Source organism: Hyperolius riggenbachi, chromosome 3, assembly GCF_040937935.1.
Source record: "Hyperolius riggenbachi isolate aHypRig1 chromosome 3, aHypRig1.pri, whole genome shotgun sequence".
NCBI classification, from domain to species: domain Eukaryota; kingdom Metazoa; phylum Chordata; class Amphibia; order Anura; family Hyperoliidae; genus Hyperolius; species Hyperolius riggenbachi.
In genome coordinates this window covers 446,298,852-446,322,187 of record NC_090648.1, presented here as the reverse complement: position 1 = coordinate 446,322,187, position 23,336 = coordinate 446,298,852, and positions in this window count along the sequence as shown.

Below are 23,336 nucleotides of genomic sequence, written 5' to 3'. Positions count from 1 at the left end.
CCTGTTAAAATGCATTTACAGTAAAGTGGCTCTTAGCAAAATGTATCACCCACAGAAAGCCTAATTGGTGGCGGAAAAAACAAGCTATAGATCAATTCATTGTGATAAGTAGCAATAAAGTTATAGGCGAATGAATGGGAGGTGAACGTTGCTCGGATGCATGAGATTTTCGGCACTGCGGCGCTGAACCGGTTAAAGTGTACCAGAGCTGATGAAACATAAAAGTTTTATACATACCTGGGGACATGGGGATTCCTCCAGCCCCATACGCTCGGATCGCTCCCACGCCACCGTCCTCAGCCTTCTGCAGCTCCAGTACCAGGTCCTGTCACTTCAGCCAGTCGTGGCCAGTCTGCGCAAGAGTAGTGCGCCCTCTACATATCTCTCTGGTGGCTGCTGGAGAGATACGCAAAGAGCGCACTTCTCCTGCTTAGACTGGAGCCGACTGACGTCAGACTGGCCGCGAATGGCTGAAGTGACAGGACCCGGTACAGGAGCGGCAGAAGGCTGAGGACGGTGGCGTGGGAGCTTATGGGGCTGGAGGAAGCTTCCTCTGCATCACTCTCGCATACAGCATCTCCTAGTGTAAAGTACGCCAACTGGTTGAACGATGCACAGTGACTCTATCTGCAGCAAGATGATGTTGTAGGTCTTTGGTGCTGGTCTATGGGTTGACTTTGTCCTCACCATTCGTCGCTTCTGTTTATCCGAGATTTTTTTTGGTCTGCCACGTCGAGCCTTAACTTGAACTGAGCCTGTGGTCTTCCATTTCCTCAATATGTTCCTAACTGTGGAAACAGACAGCTGAAATCTGAGACAGCTTTCTGTATCCTTCCCCTAAATCATGATGAAGGTGAACAATCTTTGTCTTCAGGTCATTTGAGAGTTGTTTTGAGACCCCCATGAAGCTACTAAAATTAAAATAGGAGGGGAACTTACAATTGACCTGTGTATGTAGGTCAGGGGTCACTGAGCTTACCAAGCCAATTTGAGTTACAATAATTAGTTCTAAAGGTTTTGGAATCAATAAAATGTATGCACCTGCCTAATTTTATTTAAACAATTATTGTGAACTTTCTGTAAATCCAATAAACTTCATTTCATTTCTCAAATATCACTGTGTGTGTCTACTATAACTATATGATATATTTAACTGACATTTTTTCTCGTAATAACCAACGATTTATACAGGAAAATCATGACGATTAACAAGGTTGCCCAAACTTTCTCACCCCACTGTACTTACTACATACTGCCGAGATAGAAGCACCACGAGTGCCACAAGCACAGTTACTGCTAGTATCGTAATTAGGAGCCAGGTGGGAACTTCTGCGAAGGAAATAAAACAAATTATGAGATTTCAACAAATAACAACAGTCAATAAGTAAACTTAAGGTGGGCACTAATGGTCCAATTTCTAGTGGAAAATAATTTGTGCAATCAGAAATTCTGATAGGATCGGTTGTAAACAATCTCCGTTGATGGGCACAATAAATTATGAACGATTATAAAAATAGTTGTCCGATTGGATTTTAGAATTTAGATTTTCCAGTTGGTTGTGATAGATAGGTTGCAAAGACTGGTTCGTTGATGGTATAGTGAACCTTTTTCCTTCAGATCAGAATTTCTGATCACGACACATTTAAGGTGGCCACTAACGGTCCAATTTCTAGCATAAAATCGTTAGAGCGATCAGAAATTCTGATCGGAATGGTTGTAAATAATCTCCGTTGATGGGCACAATCAATTACAGACAATTATAAAATCAGTTTGAATTGGATTTTCGTTGAACACAAATTTGAATTTTCTTGTTGGTTGTGATAGATAGGAAGCAAAGATTGCTTCCTTGATGGTGTAGTGAACGATTTCACTTCCGATCAGAATTTCTGATCGATCGAACAATTTTTCGCTAGAAATTGGATCATTAGTGGCCACCTTCAGACTAACATAAAAAAAAAAACATTTAGCCACACTCTGGGACACATTTTTTCTTTACTTTTTCCTTTAACTTTTATTTTCTCAGGTTTACTTTAATGTAGCAGGAATCCTACATCCCAGAGTGCACAAGAAGCGACCACCTTCACCTCCTCCTTGCACCAGTAAATTTACAGGTTCAAATGCATATCAGCAATATTCATTCAATATACCATATATACTCGCATATAAACCGAACCGCGTATAAGCCAAGGAACTTTTCCCTCATAAACCAGGAAAAACACATGTATAAGCCCCCCCCCCAAAAAAAAAAACCTGCTCCACCATCCGTGCTGCTCCACTGACTCGCATATAAGCAGAGGGGGTAACTTTTCATTTTTTGTGTTGAAAAATTGAAAAATTAGGCTTATACACAAGTACATAAGTTACTTATTTATGAAGAACACAACTTTTAACCTTCTTTGATATGAAGTGTACTGACTAATTGGAAGGGGAATTACAGTGAATGCTATTAGGATTTCTACATTCTGATCAGGTATGCAGTTTTGTACACGGCATATCACAATGTTGAGATGCTGAGATACAGGTCAGGCATTGCAGGAGTCTTTGTATGCATGTCATTTCCCTGTTAAAGTAATTTAAGGCAGATGACCCTACTACTGAGACAGAATGTGTCACTTCCCAAAGTGCCAAAAAACAAATGAGAACAATGGCAAGGTCATCCAAAAATGATGCATACCTTTTAATTGCCCTTTTGAATGTCTAACAAAATGTCACTTGTTAAGCGTTAATCTTACCAAATAAAATAGCTATTTTTTCCTTTTGTGTAAATATTTTAATTTTTATACGCAGCCTGAAATTCTTAAAACTTTTCTAATTTTGTTTCTCTTTATGCTTGATCATAACGTAAAACATTCTGTATATTCATTTGTCATGCTAGTCCTTAAACTAATGGGTACAATATATTATGCTTGTTAATGTGGGATAAGACTCTCGAAAATAAAATAAAAAATGCCAAAAATATATGTAAACTTGTTTTTTTCCTAAAATAGGTCCCTATATATCACCATTTTTTATTCTTTTTACCTGGTCTGGAGAGAGAGAGAGTTTTGTTGTTACAAAATCATCAACATAACCACACCTTGAATATAAACATCAATTTTGAACAATTACAAAAAGCATATCCTGGAACTGGGAAACGGTGAAGTAAATTAGAAAAAGTCATGGAAAATGGTGGCTCAGGTCACCCAAACCAGACAAATGGTTAGATGCTCTGGTTTTTAAAACTTTTTAGAATTATTTTTTAATCCAAGACCCATCTTTACACCTTGTACATCCACATGTACACACAGCATAAAAGTATGTTCACTGGGCATCGTTCAGCATGGCAGCCACACAGGGCAGTTTCTAGACTAAATTGCCCACAGGGTGAGGGTGTAAGAATTGAACCCCCCCCCCCCCATGGGCTTGGGAACATTATTTACAATGAAAAATTTAGCCCCCCAGTATAGGTAGCCAGCTATAGGTGTACCCGTATACGTTAGCCAACCATAGGTGCCCCAGTATATGTTAGCCAGCAAAGGTTCCCCACTATAGGTTAACCAGTTATAGGTTCCCCAGTATAGCCATAGGTGCACTAGTATAGGTTAGTCAGCCATAAGTGCGCCAGTATAGGTTAGCCAGAAAAAGGTGCCCCAGTATAGGTTAGCCAGCCATAGGTGCCCCAGTAAAGGTTAGCCAGATATAGGTATCCCCAGTATAGGTTAGCTACTAACCAGTCATAGGTTCCTCGGTATAGTTTAGCCAGCAATAGATGCCCCAGTATAGTTTAGCCAGCCATAGGTGCCCCAGTATAGGTTAGTCAGATATAGGTTAGCCAGGTATAGGTCATCCTCCTCTTTCTCTCCCCCCTCCACTGGGGGATTACAGAGAAGGAGGGGAGGCTGTGGCACTATGGGACTTAGCTGTGGGGAGGGGGGCTTGGCATCTCCCTCCCTCTCCTCGGGTCTCCCTCTGTGCCCCCCCTCCAGGGACGGATCAAGACCAGGTTGCGCCTGGGTCAAGGTCAGGTTTTGGCGCCTAAAGGTCAGGTTTTGGTACCTAAACTGCCATTCAATTTGCCGCCTTTTTAAGAATTCAACAAACTGCGCCTGGGACAAGATACCCGCTTACCCCCCCTTAGATCCGTCCCTGCCCCCCTCCATTTAAGGGATGTGGAGGGGAACACAGAGGGGGCCAGAGGAGAAGGAGGCAGGAGTCAGGTGCCCCTCCCAGTGTGCTGCTGCTCTCCCCTCTTTCTCTGTGACACCCACCACGCCCGCCCCTAGAAACCGGGCTGCAGCCACCCATTGTTATAAAGCATGCAGGAAGCTGTTCACTGAGGTAGTGTGATGCCCACATGTGCACTATGCCCTATTCATTGCAGTGGAGCAAACAGCTCACATAGTACTCTGCACACTGTTGCCACGTCGCTTGCCAGGCATGATGCACTGGCATTCCACACAGAAGTAGGGGACCATGGAAGGACTTATTCAAAGGATCACATCATGTGACCTTTTGGCTTAATAAATCAGGTCTGTGGTGTTCATATCGGTCATCATAAATTTCATTGGAAACTCGTAGGGTTTTTAAATGATAAGACTGCAGTGTATGATCTTATTAGGACTATGACAAATAACACGCAAGTTAGATAACTACAATGTTCATCTCATTTCTTAGAAAACCTGAGACAGCCACTACATGTTTGCCATCACGAGTGAATCAGTAATACAAAAAAAAAAGATTGTGTACAGATATGTAGACAGCATGGAGTATGTTGTTATTTTTTTCAATCGGCTTTTAAATCACTCACAGCCGGAAAGATTCTAATCTTCTATGATGGTGAACATCTTTGCCCAGTGACCAGAATGATTTTCTGCACAATCCCTCACTGGTGATAAAAGATATTACTTCAATAAACAATTGTGATGCTATCGCAGCTTGAGCCATTCAAATGTGTCTGGGGAAGCAACAAGGAGTCCAGAGCCAGATTAAAGTACTATTGAAGAGGCTCTGATAAACTGACTCTGATAAATGGTTTTAGAAGCGATGGTTGATGGTTTCTTTTATGCAAATATTGACAAAAAGAAAATCGTAAGTATTAAAAACCAAGTGGTGTTGATAGTGAAACAAACTCAAAGTTAAGTTGTCAGGTGGTTAAAGAGGAACTGTAACCGAGGATTGAACTTCATCCCGATCTGTAGCTGATACCCCTTTTCTCATGAGAAATCTTTACCTTTTCTCTAATAGATCATGATTGGGGCCTGTATGGCTGATATTGTAGTGAAACCCCTCCCAGAGTGTGATGTCATGGCCAAGGTCATAACTGTTTTCTGTCTGTGAGCCTTGTTGCATTGTGGGAAATCACAGCTGTTTCCAACTGCCAAGCAACCAGTATCTCACTTGGTGCATATGTATATCTACTAAAACATTTATTTTTAGCCTATCGCATTGTTGGTGGGTGTGGTTATAGATAATAGCAGGTGTTGCTGTCTGTTTTTTTCATGCCTGCCAATAGTAAGGATGATGACATGCAGACTGACTATGGATCAATCAATATGAACAAATTATCTTATTTGCCGTCGTATAAGATGCTTTGGAATATAAGACGCGTCTACTTTTAGAGGGCAAAAAACAGGAAAAAAATATATACTAAACCTGGTGCGTCCCTGTTCTAGAAGTGTGTTGTAGATGTTCTTCCCCAATTGGTGTCCTCCCGTGTCTCCCATGTGTCCTCTTGTTTCTCCTTCAGTTCCCAGCATGTCCCCTTCTGTCCTCAGTGTGCTCCCTTCTGTCCCCAGTGTGTCCCGTTCTCTCTCTAGTGTGTCCCCTTTAGAGATGGGCCGAACCTCTGATTTTAGGTTCGCGAACTTCCGCGGAAGGTTCGGTTCGCGGAAAAGTTCGCGAACCGCAATATACTTCAATGGGTAGGCGAACTTTGAAAAATAGAAAAAATTATGCTGGCCACAAAAGTGATGGAAAAGATGTTTCAAGGTGTCTAACACCTGGAGGGGGGCATGGCGGAGTGGAATACATGCCAAAAGTCCCGGGGAAAAATCTGGATGTGTTTTAAGGACAGAAATCACATTGAATGCTAAATTGCAGGCCTAACGTGCTTTAAAACATCTTGCATGTGTATACATCAATCAGGGAGTGTAATTAGAGTACTGCTTCACACTGACACACCAAACTCACTGTGTAATACACCGCAAATAGCTGTTTGTTGTGTGTTGTGACGGCCGTGCTGGACTACTGCGCAACATGGCGAGATTGCTCTTCCTCACTCAGGGATGTCAGGTAATGTATGACTTCCTTCTCAACTTTCCATGGCACTGTTAAAAAGCTTACGTTTTTTTTCTTAAATTACATTTTCTACTTGCTGTGTACTTGTTCAGTACCGCTACAATGAGAATCCTATGGAGGCGGGCAAGTCTGACATTGTGACCCCGGTTAAAGGCCGGGGAATGAGGGATGGAATTTGGTGTGGAGCCTGAGCAACGCTGCACATCCAAGGAGGGCAGCAGGCAGGCATGCACGCCCGCCCCGAGGTAGTGACCAAAAATAACAATACAGGAGGAAGACTTTTGAGGCCCTGCTGTGTATTTGAAATGAATGTACTTTAAATCCTTTAACGAGAACCAGTTATGGCAGACAAAGATGACACCACATTCCTTTCACGAGAATCATATGGAGGCGGGCAAGTCTGCCATTTGTGACCCCGGGTAATGGCCGAGGAATGAGGTATGGAATCCGGTGTGGAGCCTGAGCAACGGCTACCACTGCACATCCAAGGAGGGCAGCAGGCAGGCATGCAATACAGGACTGTGAGGCCCTAATTGTAATGAATAAACTTTAAATCCTTTAACGGAAATCCATTATGGAGGGCAAGTCTGCCATTGTCACCGCGGGAATGAAGGTTGGATTCCGGCCCGAAGTGGGAGCCTGCTGAGACCCATGCTGTAGCTGCCCTGACCGTGCTTTGCAGACCAGGCATCTGTGGTCAGATGGACCATTGAGCCAGCGGAAGACAAACCAAGTCGAAAGCATTTGCTAAGAATGTTTTACGGAGGGAAATTTTTGTTGGCATTTTTGTAAATTTTTTGAAAATGTAGATGGTTGTATTTATAAATTGTTTGAAACTTTAGATGGTTGTATTTTTAAATTGTTTGAAACTTTAGATGGTTGTATTGCGTTCCGGAGTTGAAACCTGATCAACGGCTACCACCACACATCCAGGCAAGGAGGGCAGCAGGCAGGCAGGCATGCACGCCCGCCCCGAGGTAGTGACCAAAAATAACAATACAGGACTCAGGAGGACCTTTTGAGGCCCTAATTGTAATGAATCAACTTTAAATCCTTTAACGGGAATCCGTTATGGAGGGCAAGTCTGCCATTGTCACCGCGGGGAATGAAGGTTGGATTTCGGCCCGAAGTGGGAGCCTGCTGAGACCCATGCTGTAGCTGCCCTGACCATGCTTTGCAGACCAGGCATCTGTGGTCAGATGGACCCTTGAGCCAGCGGAAGACAAACCAAGTCGAAAGCATTTGCCAAGAATGTTTTACGGAGGGCAATTTTTGTTGGCATTTTTGTAAATTTTTTGAAAATGTAGATGGTTGTATTTTTAATTTGTTTGAAACTTTAGATGGTTGTATTTTTAAATTGTTTGAAACTTTAGATGGTTGTATTGCGTTCCGGAGTTGGAGCCTGATCAACGGCTACCACCACACATCCAGGCAAGGAGGGCAGCAGGCAGGCAAGCATGCACGCCCGCCCCGAGGTAGTGACCAAAAATAACAATACAGGACTCAGGAGGACCTTTTGAGGCCCTAATTGTAATGAATCAACTTTAAATCCTTTAACGGGAATCCGTTATGGAGGGCAAGTCTTATGGTGCCTTCACTGCGATTCACCAGGATGGTCTCCGGCGAGAATCCGTTATGAAGGGCAAGTCTGCCATTGTCACAGCAGGGAATGAAGGTTGGATTCCGGCCGAAGTGGGAGCCTGCTGAGACCCATGCTGTAGCTGCCCTGACCGTGCTTTGCAGACCAGGCATCTGTGGTCGGATGGACTCTTGAGCCAGCGGAAGACAAACCAAGTCGAAAGCATTTGCTAAGAATGTTTTACGGAGGGCAATTTTTGTTGGCATTTTTTGTAAATTTTTTGAAAATGTAGATGGTTGTATTTTTAAATTGTTTGAAACTTTAGATGGTTGTATTTTTAAATTGTTTGAAACTGTATCCATTCAAGTGCAAGTTATGCACTGACTGCTTGGTATAATGTGCAGTCACAGATGCAGTGAAAGGTATGCAGTGACTGCAAACAGCCGTTTGTGTAGTGACGGCCATGCTGGACTGGTGCGCACCATGACGAGAGTGCAGGTGATGGTGGCTTTTCAGCCCATATGCTCGCCCGGCTGATGTAGCTGAATGACAGAACAGTGACTGTCCAGCTGATCAAATTTGGTCTGACCACAATGAAACAACAACCTTATTATCTTTGGTGTGCCACCCCCACCCGAGACACTCATATAGCCGGCAGTCATTACTTCATTGTGATACGCAAGCCCCTTCACCGCGGCAAGGTAAGGATCACGAAGGGGGATGGGCACATGTACATGCCTTTTGTTTATTGTTGCAGCCGCCTGCAGTTCAGCCATAAAAATTAGGCAGGCATGTGCATGCCCAAGAAAAATTAGTATAGCGGCCGCTGCTAGCAGCGGCCTTAAAAATTCTGGAATCCGCCTAGAGTCCTGGACCCTGGTGGTGGTGGCGGCGGAGAAGGCAGTCAAACGGCCTGCAGGCAGAGATGCTGTCTGTGGGGACTGACTTAGTCTTCGGTCATGCAATAGCCCTCAGGGATCCATGCCTCGTTCATTTTGATAAAGGTCAGGTACTGAACACTGTCATGACTTAGGCGACTTCTCTTCTCAGTGACAATGCCTCCAGCTGCACTGAAGGTCCTTTCTGACAGGACGCTTGCGGCAGGGCAAGAGAGAAGTTGTATGGCAAATTGGGACAGCTCTGGCCACAGGTCAAGCATGCGCAACCAGTAGAGAAAGGGTTCATCCTCGCTGCTCGCAGTCGCAGTGTGTACATCCACACTTAAGGCCAGGTAGTCGGCTACCTGCCGGTCCAGGCGTTGGTGGAGGGTCAATCCTGAAGGGCTACTGCAAGGCGTTGGACTAAAGAATGTCCGCATGTCCGACATCACCCCGAGATCGCTGTAGCGGCCTGTCCTTGCCTGCGTGGACTGGTGAGGAGGAGGAGGAATACTGCCAGTGGTACCTTTATTGCGTTGTACTGTCACATCACCCTTAAATGCATTGTGAAGCATCATTGACAGCTTGTTCTGCAAGTGCAGCATCCTTTCCGCCTTGTGTGGAGTTGGTAACAGGTCTGCCACTTTGTGCCTGTACCGAGGGTCTAGTAGCGTGGCCACCCAGTACAGGTCATTCCGCTTGAGTTTTTTGATACGGGGGTCCCTCAACAGGCTGGACAACATGAAAGAGGCTATCTGCACAAAGTCGGATCCAGACGTACTCTCCATCTCCTTTTGCTCTTCCACAGTAACGTCACGGAACTCCTCTTCCTCCCCCCAGCCATGGACAATACCATGGGAACGTGGAGCAGCAGAAGCCCCCTGTGACGGCTGCTGCAGTTGTTCTTCTGCCGCCTCTTCCTCATCCACAGAAACACCTTCCTCATAATCATCCGAGTCTGACTCCTCTCCTTCCCCACATGACTCCTCTTCTTCCTCCTCCTCCCCCCACTGGGGTGCCGCAGGTGTTGAGGAAACCTGTGGTTCGGCTGAAAATTGGTCCCACGACTCCTCCTGCCATAGCTGTTTCTGTTCCCGCTCCTCCACAGCTTCATCCACCACTCTACGCACGGCACGCTCCAGGAAGTAAGCGTAGGGGATCAAGTCGCTGATGGTGCCTTCAGCGCGACTCACCAGGTTGTTCACCTCCTCAAACGGCCGCATGGTCCTGCATGCATTTCGCATCAGTGTCCAGCTGTTGGGCCACAACATCCCCATCTTCCCAGATTGTGTCCTTCTACTGTAGCTGTACAGGTACTGGGTGACGGCTTTCTCCTGGTCTAGCAGGCGAGAGAACATGAGCAGGGTGGAATTCCAGCGAGTCGGGCTATCGCATATCAAGCGCCTCACCGGCAAGTTGTTTTTCCGCTGAATATCCACAAGCCGTGCCATGGCCGTATAAGACCGCCTGAAATGCCCACACAACTTCCTGGTCTGCTTCAGGACGTCCTCTAAGCCTGGGTACTTTGAGACAAATCTTTGCACGACCAGATTCAGCACATGTGCCATGCAGGGTACATGTGTCAGCTTTCCCAAATTCAAAGCGGAAAGGAGATTGCTGCCGGTTTCACACACCACATTGCCGATCTCCAGCTGGTGCGGGGTCAGCCATTGCTCCACCTGTTTGTTAAGAGCAGCCAGGAGAGCTGCTCCAGTGTGACTCTCCGCTTTGAGGCAAGACATGTCTAAAAATGCGTGACACCGTCGTACCTGGCATGCAGCGTAGGCTCTAGGGAGATGGGGCTGTGTAGCTGGAGAGGAAGAGGAGATGGCAGCACCGCTAGAGTTCAACTGACACTCAGCTGAGGAGGAGGAGGTTGACAGCGAAGAGGATGTAGCTGGAGGAGAAGGAGAGGAGGTGGCAGGAGGCCTGCCTGCAAGCCGTGGAGGTGTGACAAGTCGGTCTGCTGCGCAGCCACGTACTCCCTGCTTGCTGCCATCGGTCACCAGGTTGACCCAATGGGCCGTGTACGTAATGTAGCGGCCCTGCCCGTGCTTGGCAGACCAGGCATCCGTGGTCAGGTGGACCCTTACCCAACGCTCTTTGCAATAGATGACACCACTTGCCTCTGAACTGCACGGTACAGTTTGGGTATGGCCTTTCGTGAAAAATAAGTGCGGCCTGGTATCTTCCACTGCGGTGTCCCAATGGCCACAAATTTACGGAAAGCCTCTGACTCCACCAGCTTGTATGGTAATAGCTGGCGAGCTAATAGTTCCGCCACACCAGCTGTCAGACGCCGGGCAAGAGGGTGACTGGCCGAAATTGGCTTCTTCCGCTCAAAGACTTCCTTCACGGACACCTGGCTACTGGTGTGGGCAGAGGAGCAGGAACCGCTCAAGGGCAGAGGCGGTGTGAAGGAGGGTGGCTGTGAAGGTTCAAGGGAGAAAGCGGATGAAGACGATGCACCTGAAGGAGGAAGAGGAGAAGGTGGTGCTGCTTTTCCTCAGGTGTTCTTCCCATTGCTGTTTGTGCCTTTTCTCCAGGTGCCTTCGTAAGGCAATTGTCCCTACGTGACTGTTGGCCTTTCCACAGCTCAATTTTTGGAGGCAAAGAGAACAGATGGCTTTGCTCCTATCTGAGGCACACACCGTAAAATATTTCCAAACCGCAGAGCCCCCCTGGGGTGATGGCACTACGGTGGCATCAACAGCTGACCTTTAAGGGCATGTTGGCTGGCTGGCCATAGCTGGCGATACATGGCGCCGGACACTGCCCCCAGCTGTTTCTGAGGACGAGCTCCCTCTGCTTCTATCATGGAGTCGTCTCCTCCTACTCCTCTCTGGCTCCCCCTCTGAACTGTCCCCCTGGTCATCTCCTCTATTGGGTACATACGTGACATCCGTATAATCGTCATCATAATCCTCCTGCCCAGCTTTGCTTTCCTCAGACACCTCCTCAACTGCACCAACTTCAGGTGGATAATCATGCCCCTCCTCACACATTACGTCCATACTATCGCCACCTAACTCAGACGTATGAGGTGGTGTACCTGCGCCTTCTTCTTGTTGTTGCAGTAGTGGCTGTGAATCAGTGATTTCACCACCACGACCACCAAATAACTCCTGCGAAGTGTCAAATGCAGCGGATGTGGCGCTTGTTGTAGCGCTGGTGGCTGTGGGAGATGAGGTTTTCTGTGTTAAATACTCAATCACGTCCTCACAATTTTGTGAAGTGATGGCACGTGCCTTCTTCTGAGCACTGTACTTTGGTCCAGGTCCGCACGAAATCACAGCAACACCACCTCGCACAGACCTGCCAGTGCCAGGTGGCCTTCCTCTGGGTCTGCTTCTACCTCTTCCTCTACCTGGTTTGTCCATTTTGTCCATCTCGGGGGGAAGCTAGGTATATGCAGTGAGGTGAATTCACTGAACACAAAAGGTAGCTATATGCAGTGAGGTGAATTCACTGAACACAAAAGGTAGCTATATGCAGTGAGGTGAATTCACTGAACACAAAAGGTAGCTATATGCAGTGAGGCAGTGAGCTGAATTCACTGAACACAAAAGGTAGCTATATGCAGTGAGGTGAATTCACTGAACACAAAGGTAGTTATATATGTAGTGAGGTGAGTTCACTGAACACAGAAGGTAGCTATGTGCAGTAAGGTGAGTTCACTCAACCCGAAGGTAGTTATATATGCAGTGTGGTGAGTTCACTGAACACAAAAGGTAGCTATATGCAGTGAGGTGAATTCACTGAACACAAAGGTAGTTATATATGCAGTGAGGTGAGTTCACTGAACACAGAAGGTAGCTATGTGCAGTGAGGTGAGTTCACTCAACCCAAAGGTAGTTATATATGCAGTGTGGTGAGTTCACTGAACACAAAAGGTAGCTATATGCAGTGAGGTGAATTCACTAAACACAAAATGTAGCTATATGCAGTGAGGTGAATTCACTGAACACAAAGGTAGTTATATATGCAGTGAGGTGAGTTCACTGAACACAGAAGGTAGCTATATGCAGTGAGGTGAGTTCACTCAACCCAAAGGTAGTTATATATGCAGTGTGGTGAGTTCACTGAACACAAAAGGTAGCTATATGCAATGAGGTGAATTCACTGAACACAAAAGGTAGCTATATGCAGAGAGGTGAATTCACTGAACACAAAAAGGTAGCTATATGCAGTGAGGTGAATTCACTGAACACAAAAGGTAGCTATATGCAGTCAGCTGAGTTCACTCAACCCAAAGGTAGTTATATATGCAGTGAGGTGAGTTCACTGAACACAGAAGGTAGCTATGTGCAGTGAGGTGAGTTCACTCAACCCAAAGGTAGTTATATATGCAGTGTGGTGAGTTCACTGAACACAAAAGGTAGCTATATGCAGTGAGGTGAGTTCACTGAACACAGAAGCAGTGGTGCTCACCGCCAGGTCGTGATCACGCTTACGCGTGGATTCACGGCCATTTTGACGCATTCCGCCTCGGACACGAAAATCCGTGAATAGATTTTCAACCACGAAAATCTACTTCGGCTTCGCGTGAATGCGGACAGAAATCCGCATTCACGCTCGTGAAACCCGGTGCTGAAGTCGTGGTTTGCGGAAATGCATCAAACTATGCGGAAGTGACACTATGCAGGCCAATCAGAGTGCCCCAGCTCTGTCTGTCAAATCAGAAGGAACCCCATTGGTCTGCTAAGGACCAATGGGGCTCCTTGGAGCCCAAATACAAAGATGCTTTCGAGAGCTCTGAGCTATATAGCTCAGAGCTCTGTCGGGTTCAGGACGCTAAGTCCCCGCTGGCTCCGCTGCCCTCCCCGCCTCTCCCACATGTCACCTATATACATGCTGGCACCCATGGGTGCCAGCATGTATATGGGTGACAGGTGTGGGCGGCGTGGACGGCGGGAGGCGGCGGGGACTTAGCGTTAGTGTATGCGGCGGCCGGCGGGTGAGCGGCGAGTGACGTCGGGTGCGGTGGAGTTACAAAGTAACAAAGTATTAATGGTTAATTAAGAATATTAAAGGACTTTTTTCGTGGTTATGTTTTTTGTTCAATTAAAATACTTTTTCTATGTGTTTGTGTGTTTATTTACTTTTAACTCTTAAAGGAAATGGGTAAGAGGTACAAGTACCTCTATACTCATTTCTCCTGGGAGGGGGGGGTGGGCATCTGGGGGACCCCTTTTTAAAGGGGACTCCCCGATGCCACCATGAACCCCCCCACCCCAAGGAAATCGCGGCCTCCACCTCCACCGCCCATCGGAGGTGGAGAAGAGCCCCTTGTCCTTGGATTGGACAAGGGCTCGGAGGGGGAGGGGAAAGCTTGGCTGCCCCTCCCCTTCCGAGACCCCCCAATCCATGGACCATGCGGGCTGGTATAGTCAGGGTGCGGAGCCCCACGCGGCCGGTGCTCCGCATTCTGGCTATCCCAGTCTGCATGGGGGACAAGGGGTTAAAGAGGTCTGGGAGGGGGGACCCCACGTCGTTTTTTTTTAATATTTCCCACACTCAGAACGAAGTAAGTAAAACTCTTCCCACTTGGGGGAATCTATGAAAATAAAACACTATTGTTACCTGTGCAAAAAAACCTGACATTTTCCGCATTTAAAAGACATTTTTGCCCTTGAAACTTAAAAATCTATTTTCTCAAAAACTATAAGGTCTTTTTGAAAAAAAAATGTTTCCTCTTATTCCCACTGATCCCCTTAATATACCCTGTGAATTTGGTGTTCCTAAATTTTAAGCAGGCTTTGCTATTAACCGTTAAAGTCGGCGGGTTTTTAAATGTATATATTTTTCCTTTGAAACTTTAACATCGATTTTCTCAAAAACTATACGGTCTTTTTGAAAAAAAATTTTTCCTCTTATTCCTTCTGATCTCCTTAATACATTCTCCAAATTTGAGGCTCTTAGCACTTAAGGGGGCTTTGCTATTAACCCTTAAAGTCGGCGGCTTTTTTATATTATACGGGAGCGTAATATTACACGATTACGGCAGACTGTGTAATTTCAATGGGAGTTTACTGTCTTACGCGTAATTTGTTACGCGTAACAACGTAACCCACGGTCTACGCGTAATTAATTACGCGTAATACCGTAACCTTACACGTAACGCTTACGGTGCAATTGTAGTGAATTACGATGCGTAATTACGCTAATGCGTAATTTCGGCCCAGCACTGGTCACACCGCCGGCGCCGCCACTCTCTGCCAGCGCTGTTCATTCATTCTGTCTGACCTTGTGCCGTGCCCAGTGCCCACTGCTCGCTCGCTGGCATATGAGCATCTCATTACACAGTGTGACATCCTTGTGTGCCCACTGCATCCTTCAGTGACCTAGTTGTATATCCAGTGCCCACTGCCTGTGCCCACTGCATCCTTCAGTGACCTTGTACTGTGCCCACTGCATCCTTCAGTGACCTAGTTGTATATCCAGTGCCCACTGCTGTGCCCACTGCATCCTTCAGTGACCTTGTACTGTGCCCACTGCATCCTTCAGTGACCTAGTTGTATATCCAGTGCCCACTGCCTGTGCCCACTGCATCCTTCAGTGACCTTGTACTGTGCCCACTGCATCCTTCAGTGACCTAGTTGTATATCCAGTGCCCACTGCCTGTGCCCACTGCATCCTTCAGTGACCTTGTACTGTGCCCACTGCATCCTTCAGTGACCTAGTTGTATATCCAGTGCCCACTGCTGTGCCCACTGCATCCTTCAGTGACCTTGTACTGTGCCCACTGCATCCAGTGATTCATTACTAGCAACATGTCTGGCAGGGTTTCGCGGGGTGAGAGGAAAGGGAGTTCAATTGCCTCAGCCACTTCTGGGACTGCTCCACGTCCAGGGAGAGGACGCCCAGCTGTACGTGGTCGTGATGCAGCAGAAAGGGGGGCAGCAAACCCTGGGCCGAGTCAGCGGACGCCATTGTCCAAATATTTTAAAGTTTCTGGTCCCCGTGTGGTGGTTGAGCAAATGGAACCTGACGTACTCATGGACATTTTGACGCTGTGCTACTACTACCACCACCAGTATGTTGCCATGGTCCTTCTGTGTTGCTGAATTGACCACCGGCATTGTCCTCCTCCTCCTGACTCACTCGCTTCCACCAATGTACTCTGTCTGCGTTCACACTGCCCGGGTCACCGGGTGCATTTAATTTTTTGGCCAGCACTATGACGCTGTGCTGCTACTACTACTACCAGTATGTTGCCATGGTCCTTCTGTGCTGCTGAACTGACCGCCCGCATAGTCCTTCTCCTGACTCAGTCGCTACCACCACTGCACTCTGCGTTCACACTGCCCGTGTCCACTGACAACTCTGCTGCGATGTCATTGCTAATTGCTGCAAAAAAACCAAAAAAAAAATTACAAAAACCTCTCTGGGGCCTTTTTGGCGTCAGCCACTCATCCTCCTCCAGCGGTACCTTCGCCGCCAAGTGCCATTGGAACTCGCCTTCACCTCTTTGACTGCTTAACGCGTATATCCCTTTTTAAAACCACTTATTACCAATTAATAGCCCCATTTAAAGTGTTGATTTCACTTTAAAATCCATTTTCTCTAAAGAAAAAATTTTGTGGGGAATTTTTTATGTTGAAGTTATGTTGCCCCTTATCACCTTGATAATCCATGCAATTTGGGGGATTGTAGCATGTATGGGGGCTTTAATCCATGCAATTTGGGGGATTGTAGCATGTATGGGGGCTTTGTTATTAACGTTTAAAGAAAATCCGCCTCCGGGCGGGAATCCACGCGTGATTCACGGCAGAAAATCCGCGTGGTTGCGTGGACGCGGACAAAAATCCGCATGCGGCGGGCCGAATGCGGATTTTTTTTTGCAACCACGCGGATTGCCGAATTCGTGGATGAGGCACATCCGAGCATCACTACACAGAAGGTAGCTATGTGCAGTGAGGTGAGTTCACTCAACCCAAAGGTAGTTATATATGCAGTGTGGTGAGTTCACTGAACACAAAAGGTAGCTATATGCAGTGAGGTGAATTCACAGAACACAAAATGTAGCTATATGCAGTGAGGTGAATTCACTGAACACAAAGGTAGTTATATATGCAGTGAGGTGAGTTCACTGAACACAGAAGGTAGCTATGTGCAGTGAGGTGAGTTCACTCAACCCAAAGGTAGTTATATATGCAGTGTGGTGAGTTCACTGAACACAAAAGGTAGCTATATGCAGTGAGGTGAATTCACTGAACACAAAAGGTAGCTATATGCAGAGAGGTGAATTCACTGAACACAAAACGGTAGCTATATGCAGTGAGGTGAATTTACTGAACACAAAAGGTAGCTATATGCAGTGAGGTGAATTCACTGAACACAAAAGGTAGCTATATGCAGTCAGCTGAGTTCACTCAACCCAAAGGTAGTTTTATATGCAGTGAGGTGAGTTCACTGAACACAGAAGGTAGCTAAGTGCAGTGAGGTGAGTTCACTCAACCCAAAGGTAGTTATATATGCAGTGTGGTGAGTTCACTGGACACAAAAGGTAGCTATGTGCAGTGAGGTGAGTTCACTCAACCCAAAGGTAGTTATATATGCAGTGAGGTGAATTCACTGAACACAAAAGGTAGCTATATGCAGTGAGGTGGATTCACTGAACACAAAAGGAAGCTATATGCAGTCAGCTGAGTTCACTCAACCCAAAGGTAGTTATATATGCAGTGAGGTGACTTCACTGAACACAAAAGGTAGCTATATGCAGTGAGGTGAGTTCACTCAACCCAAAGGTAGTTATATATGCAGTGTGGTGAGTTCACTGAACACAAAAGGTAGCTATATGCAGTGAGGTGAATTCACTGAACACAAAAGGTAGCTATATGCAGTGAGGTGAGTTCACTGAACACAGAAGGTAGCTATGTGCAGTGAGGTGAGTTCACTCAACCCAAAGGTAGTTATATATGCAGTGTGGTGAGTTCACTGAACACAAAAGGTAGCTATATGCAGTGAGGTGAATTCACTGAACACAAAAGGTAGCTATGTGCAGTCAGCTGAGTTCACTCAACCCAAAGGTAGTTATATATGCAGTGAGGTGAGTTCACTGAACACAGAAGGTAGCTATGTGCAGTGAGGTGAGTTCAATCAACCCAAAGGTAGTTATATATGCAGTGAGGTGAGTTCACTGAACACAAAAGGTAGCTATATGCAGTGAAGTGAGTTCACTGAACACAAAAGTTAGCTATATGCAGTGAGGTGAATTCACTGAACACAAAAGGTAGCTATATGCAGTGAGGTGAATTCACTGAACACAAAAGGTAGCTATATGCAGTCAGCTGAGTTCACTCAACCCAAAGGTAGTTATATATGCAGTGGCGCAAGTTCACTCAACACAAAAGGTAGTTATGTGCAGCGAGGTGGGTTCACTCAACACAAACGTAGGTGTATGCAGTGATGAGGTGGGTTAACTAAACACAACAGGTACTAGTAGTAGGTAAATGCAGTACTGGGTAGGTAGTACAATGTGCAGCTCCCTGTCACACACACAGGTGTCACTGAATGTGCTGCTGAATGCTGGTGGGCTGCTGGCAGTGGTACACACACATTATGAATTAGCAATGCTGTCTAAGCAACACAAGTGTATCACACACACAGGTAGTAGTCACTGAATGTGCTGCTGCTGCTGGCAGTGCCAGTGGGACACACAGTATGAATTAGCAATGCTGTCTAAACAACACAAGTGTATCACACACACAGGTAGTACTAGTCACTGAATGTGCTGCTGCTGCTGCTGCTGCTGGCAGTGGGACACACAGTATGAATTAGCAATGCTGTCTAAACACCACAAGTGTCAGTTTCAAACACAGAAAAAAAAATTGATCACAGCAGGATGAGCTCTGAAAAGAGCTTTTCTAGGGCACTATTATAGCAATAAGATTCAGCTAAGCAAGCTAAGAAGGCAAGAGCCTGACTAATCTGTCCCTAGGAGAACAAGTCTGCAGCAGCTGTCCCTATTCTGTCTCTAGCAGGCACACGAGTGAGGCTAATGGCCGCCGGAGCCTGCCTTATATAAGGGGGGGGTGTGGCTCCAGGGCTTAGCGTAGCCTGATTGGCTACAATGCGCCTGCTGACTGTGATGCAGAGGGTCAAAGTTGTCCCTCATAGAGCATTATGGGGCGAATCGAACTTTCGGGAAAGTTCGCCTTCGTCGGCGAAGGCGAACCACCCGATGTTCGCCTGGAACCGTTCGCCGGCGAACCGTTCGGCCCACCTCTAGTCCCCTTCTGTCCTCAGTGTGTCCCCTTCTGTTCCCAGTGTGTCCCCTTGGGTCTCTAGTGTGTCCCCTTCTGTCTCTAGTGTGCCCGCTTCTGTCTCTAGTGTGCCCCCTTCTGTCCCCAGTGTGTCCCCTTCTGTCTCTAGTGTGTCCCGTTCTGTCTCTAGTGTGCCCCCTTCTGTCCCTAGTGTGTTCCCTTCTGTCCACAGTGTGTTCCCTTCTGTCTCTAGTGTGTCCCCTTCTGTCCTCAGTGTGTCTCCTTCTGTCCCCAGTGTGTTCCCTTCTGTCCTCAGTGCGTCCCCTTCTGTCTCTAGTGTGCCCCCTTCTGTCCCTAGTGTGTTCCCTTCTGTCTCTAGTGTGCCCCCTTCTGTCCCTAGTGTGTTCCCTTCTGTCCACAGTGTGTTCCCTTCTGTCTCTAGTGTGTCCCCTTCTGTCCTCAGTGTGTCTCCTTCTGTCCCCAGTGTGTTCCCTTCTGTCCCAGCTTCTGTCCCAATGTACCCATGTTGTCCCCCGCGTCTCCCCTCCCTCCCCCTCCGTTTGTCTGCTTCCACAAATTATATGCCCTTTGGGGCCGCAAAATCTTAGCAGCACCCCTGACTACAGGCTCTGTGCCATGTATCTTATGTGACCACTAGAGGGCTCTAGTGTTTTAACTCTAGCATTTGTGATGTGACACAGGTGCCTGGGAGAAAAGAGACAGGAAGCAGAGTCTGGCAGTGGATATAAGACGCATGGTGGAAAGGGTGAGTGCAAGCTCCGCTGCTGTGTCAATTGTATTAAAATCACAAGCTACTGGCCAGTGGCGTCCCTACCATAGTGCGCAGGGGGGCGGGGCGCACAGGGTGTCAGACACCCAGGGGGGTGTCACCACGACCCCCCACAGAAGCACAGCAGGAGGGAGAAGCAGGGCTAGAAGGAGGGTCAGTGGGGGCAGCGGTGGGGAGGGGGGGAAATATCCCCCCCCCCTCCCTCACCTGGGACCCCTCCTTCTGCCTCTCTCCCCCTCCAGAATAGCGGCGACAAGTGCGGGGCGGCCGGAGGCGTATGAACAATTACTCACCTGATTTCCGCGTTCCAAGCGTGGAGCGCAGCGTCATGACGTCACAGGTCTCCGTCTTCAATGCCGCCCACTGTGCTTCCTGATTAGCACAGTGGGCGGCATTGGAGGCGGAGACCTGTGACGTCATGACGCTGAGAACGCGGAGATTAGGTGAGTAATTGTCTATACGCCTCCGGCCTCCCCGCACTTGTCGCAGCTATTCTGGAGGGGGAGAGAGAGGCAGAAGGAGGGGTCCCAGGTGAGGGAGGGGAGGGATATTTCCCCCCTCCCCACCGCTGCCCCCACTGCCCCTTCCTCTAGCGCTGCTTCCCCCCCTCCTGGGCATCTTTACTGGGGGGAACTGTACTAGCTATACTGGGGGCAGCTATACTGGGGGCAACTAAACTAGCTATACTGGGGGCAACTATACCAGCTATACTGGGGGCAACTATACTGGGGGCAGCTATACTGGGGGAAACTAAACTAGCTATACTGGGGGCAACTATACCAGCTATACTGGGGGCAACTATACTGGGGGCAACTAAACTAGCTATACTGGGGGCAACTATACCAGCTATAGTGGGGGCAACTATACTAGCTATACTGGGGGCAGCTATACTGGGGGCAACTAAACTAGCTATACTGGGGGGCAACTATACTAGCTATACTGGGGGCACCTAAACTAGCTATACTGGGGGCAACTAAACCAGCTGTACTGGGGCAACTAAACCAGCTATACTGGGGGCAACTAACCAGCTATACTGGGGGCAACTATACCAGCTATACTGGGGGCAACTATACTAGCTATACTGGGGGCAACTATACTAGCTATACTGGGGGCAACTAAACTAGCTATACTGGGGGCAACTATACCAGCTATACTGGGGGCAACTATACTGGGGGCAGTTAAACTAGCTATACTGGGGGCAACTAAACTAGCTATACTGGGGGCAGCTATACTGGGGGCAGGTATACTAGCTATACTGGGGGCAGCTATACTGGGGGCAACTAAACTAGCTATACTGGGGGCAACTAAACTAGCTATACTGGGGCAACTAAACTAGCTATACTGGGGGCAACTATACTAGCTATACTGGGGGCAACTAAACTAGCTATAATGGAGGCAACTATACTTAGTTCATTGTGGGCAACTAGTTTCACTGGGGGCAACTATACTAGCTTCACTGGGGGCAGCTATACTGGGGGAAACTACTAGCTATACTGGGGCAACTATACTAGCTAATACTTTAAATTACAGTTAGCTCCGCCCTCATCCGGTCATGACCACGCCCATTTTTTGCCGCAAAGCACGCCGCAGGTTGTGGCCACGCCCATTTTTTTTAGGGGGGGGGTGTCTTTTAATACCCAGCACCGGGTGCCAAATGCCCTAGGTACGCCACTGCTACTAGCGACCCATGACCTGCTCCCGGCCCTCTGCCAATCGAGCAATATTTTTCATCTGAAGCAATCGACTGAATAGATCAATTTTGGCAATCCTTTGCTGCACCCATTTCTGGTAGATTTGGGTTGAATCGACCATCCATGGAAAAAATTCGACCAGTGTATGGCTAGCCTTACACATTGGGTTCTTTTTTGTTACAGAACAGAAATATGCATTCTTAAAACAGAAGGCATTTGCTATTATTCATGTTAGAGTGAGAAAATGAGGTCTCCCACAATGCATCGCTGATGTCCCTGAAAGCTGAACTCACCTTTAGATCCGCTGGAATGCAATGATGTGTCACCCTACCTCTCAAGCCCGCTGTCTGGGTGTCACCCTGGACTCCGCACTCTCCTTCACTCCCCACATCCAAAACCTCACAAAGTCCTGCAACTTCCACCTTCGTAACATCTGTAAGATTCGCCCTTTCCTGACCCCTGCCACCACCAAACTCCTCATCCATTCCCTCATAATTTCCCGCCTCGACTACTGCAATGCCCTTCTGTCTGGACTCCCTAAGACCCGAATAGCCCCACTGCAGTCCATCATGAATGCGGCTGCCAGAATTATCCACTCCTCCCATCGCTCCACCAGGGCGGCTCCCCTCCGTGAATCCCTCCACTGGCTTCCTATCCAGTCCAGAATCAGATTCAAGATATTGTGTCTGACCTACAAATCCATCCACAAAACCTGTCCAACCTACATTTCTGATCTTACTCAGAGATACACACCAAGCCGCTCACTCCGCTCCTCCAATGAACTTCGCCTGACCGCCCCCCGCATCACCCAGTCCCATGCACGCCTCCAAGACTTCTCAAGAGCCGCTCCGACACTATGGAACTCCCTACCTCCACCCATTAGGGCAGCCCCCTCCTTCAACACCTTCAAGAAGGCCCTCAAAACTCACCTTTTCACTCTTGCCTACCACCCCTCACAATTGCTCTAAACCCACAGCCGAACTCTGGTCCCCTACCTCTCGTGTCCCTACCTCTCCCTCTAGATTGTAAGCCTTTGGGCAGGGTCCTCACTCCTTTTGTGTCCTACCTGATCAAGCACCTCTATTACTGTGCACCCATGCTATGCATTTGAGTGAACCTAACTTGCCTAACTCCATGCTCCCATCCAGTGACTGACTAAGCATTACCTTGTACTCATACTGTGCTGTGTGATCTGGTTTTCTTGTATTCCTGTATTGTCATATTGCTGTTTGTCACCCCTAAATATTGTCTGTAACCTAAATTAATGTCCAGCGCTGCGTAATATGTTGGCGCTTTATAAATACAATAAATAAATAAATAAATAATAAATAATGTGTCAGTTTGTTAATATTACAGAGCCACACAAATCCAACATGCTTACAGACTATTTCAGACTGGTTGCTCTTCATCAATGCAGGTAATACTTGATACACCCAGAGTTACAGATTGCCCAGCAAGCTCATCGTGAACCAGAGCGCCTAGGAGTGTGTAAGTGGCTACAAAGGACCAACACAGAACTAGAGTTTCTTGAACGTTGTTTCTGTATTTTTTTAGAATCTGTAAATAGATATTGTCATCACATATTAACTACCTTGAGACCGCTCCATGCCCATGCTCCATCCCCGTGGGTGCGGCCGCGGCGGCAGCCCCAGGACCACCTAACTCCGATTGGCATCAAGTCCTGGGGCTGCAGTTTGCAGGAGATCACGCGCAGGATGTGCGTGCATCTCCTGCTCGGGGGGCGGAGCTCCGTCACGTCTTCAGTCTCCGAGCGCTGACCGCCGCTCGGAAGACTGTTAGATGGCGTAATCGCTGTCTATGTACATGTACAGCGCTGCGATCGGCAGCAGCGCTGTACTGGGGACAGCCGTGTGACACGGCTGTTCCCCTGGGGGACAAGAGAGCGATCGGCTC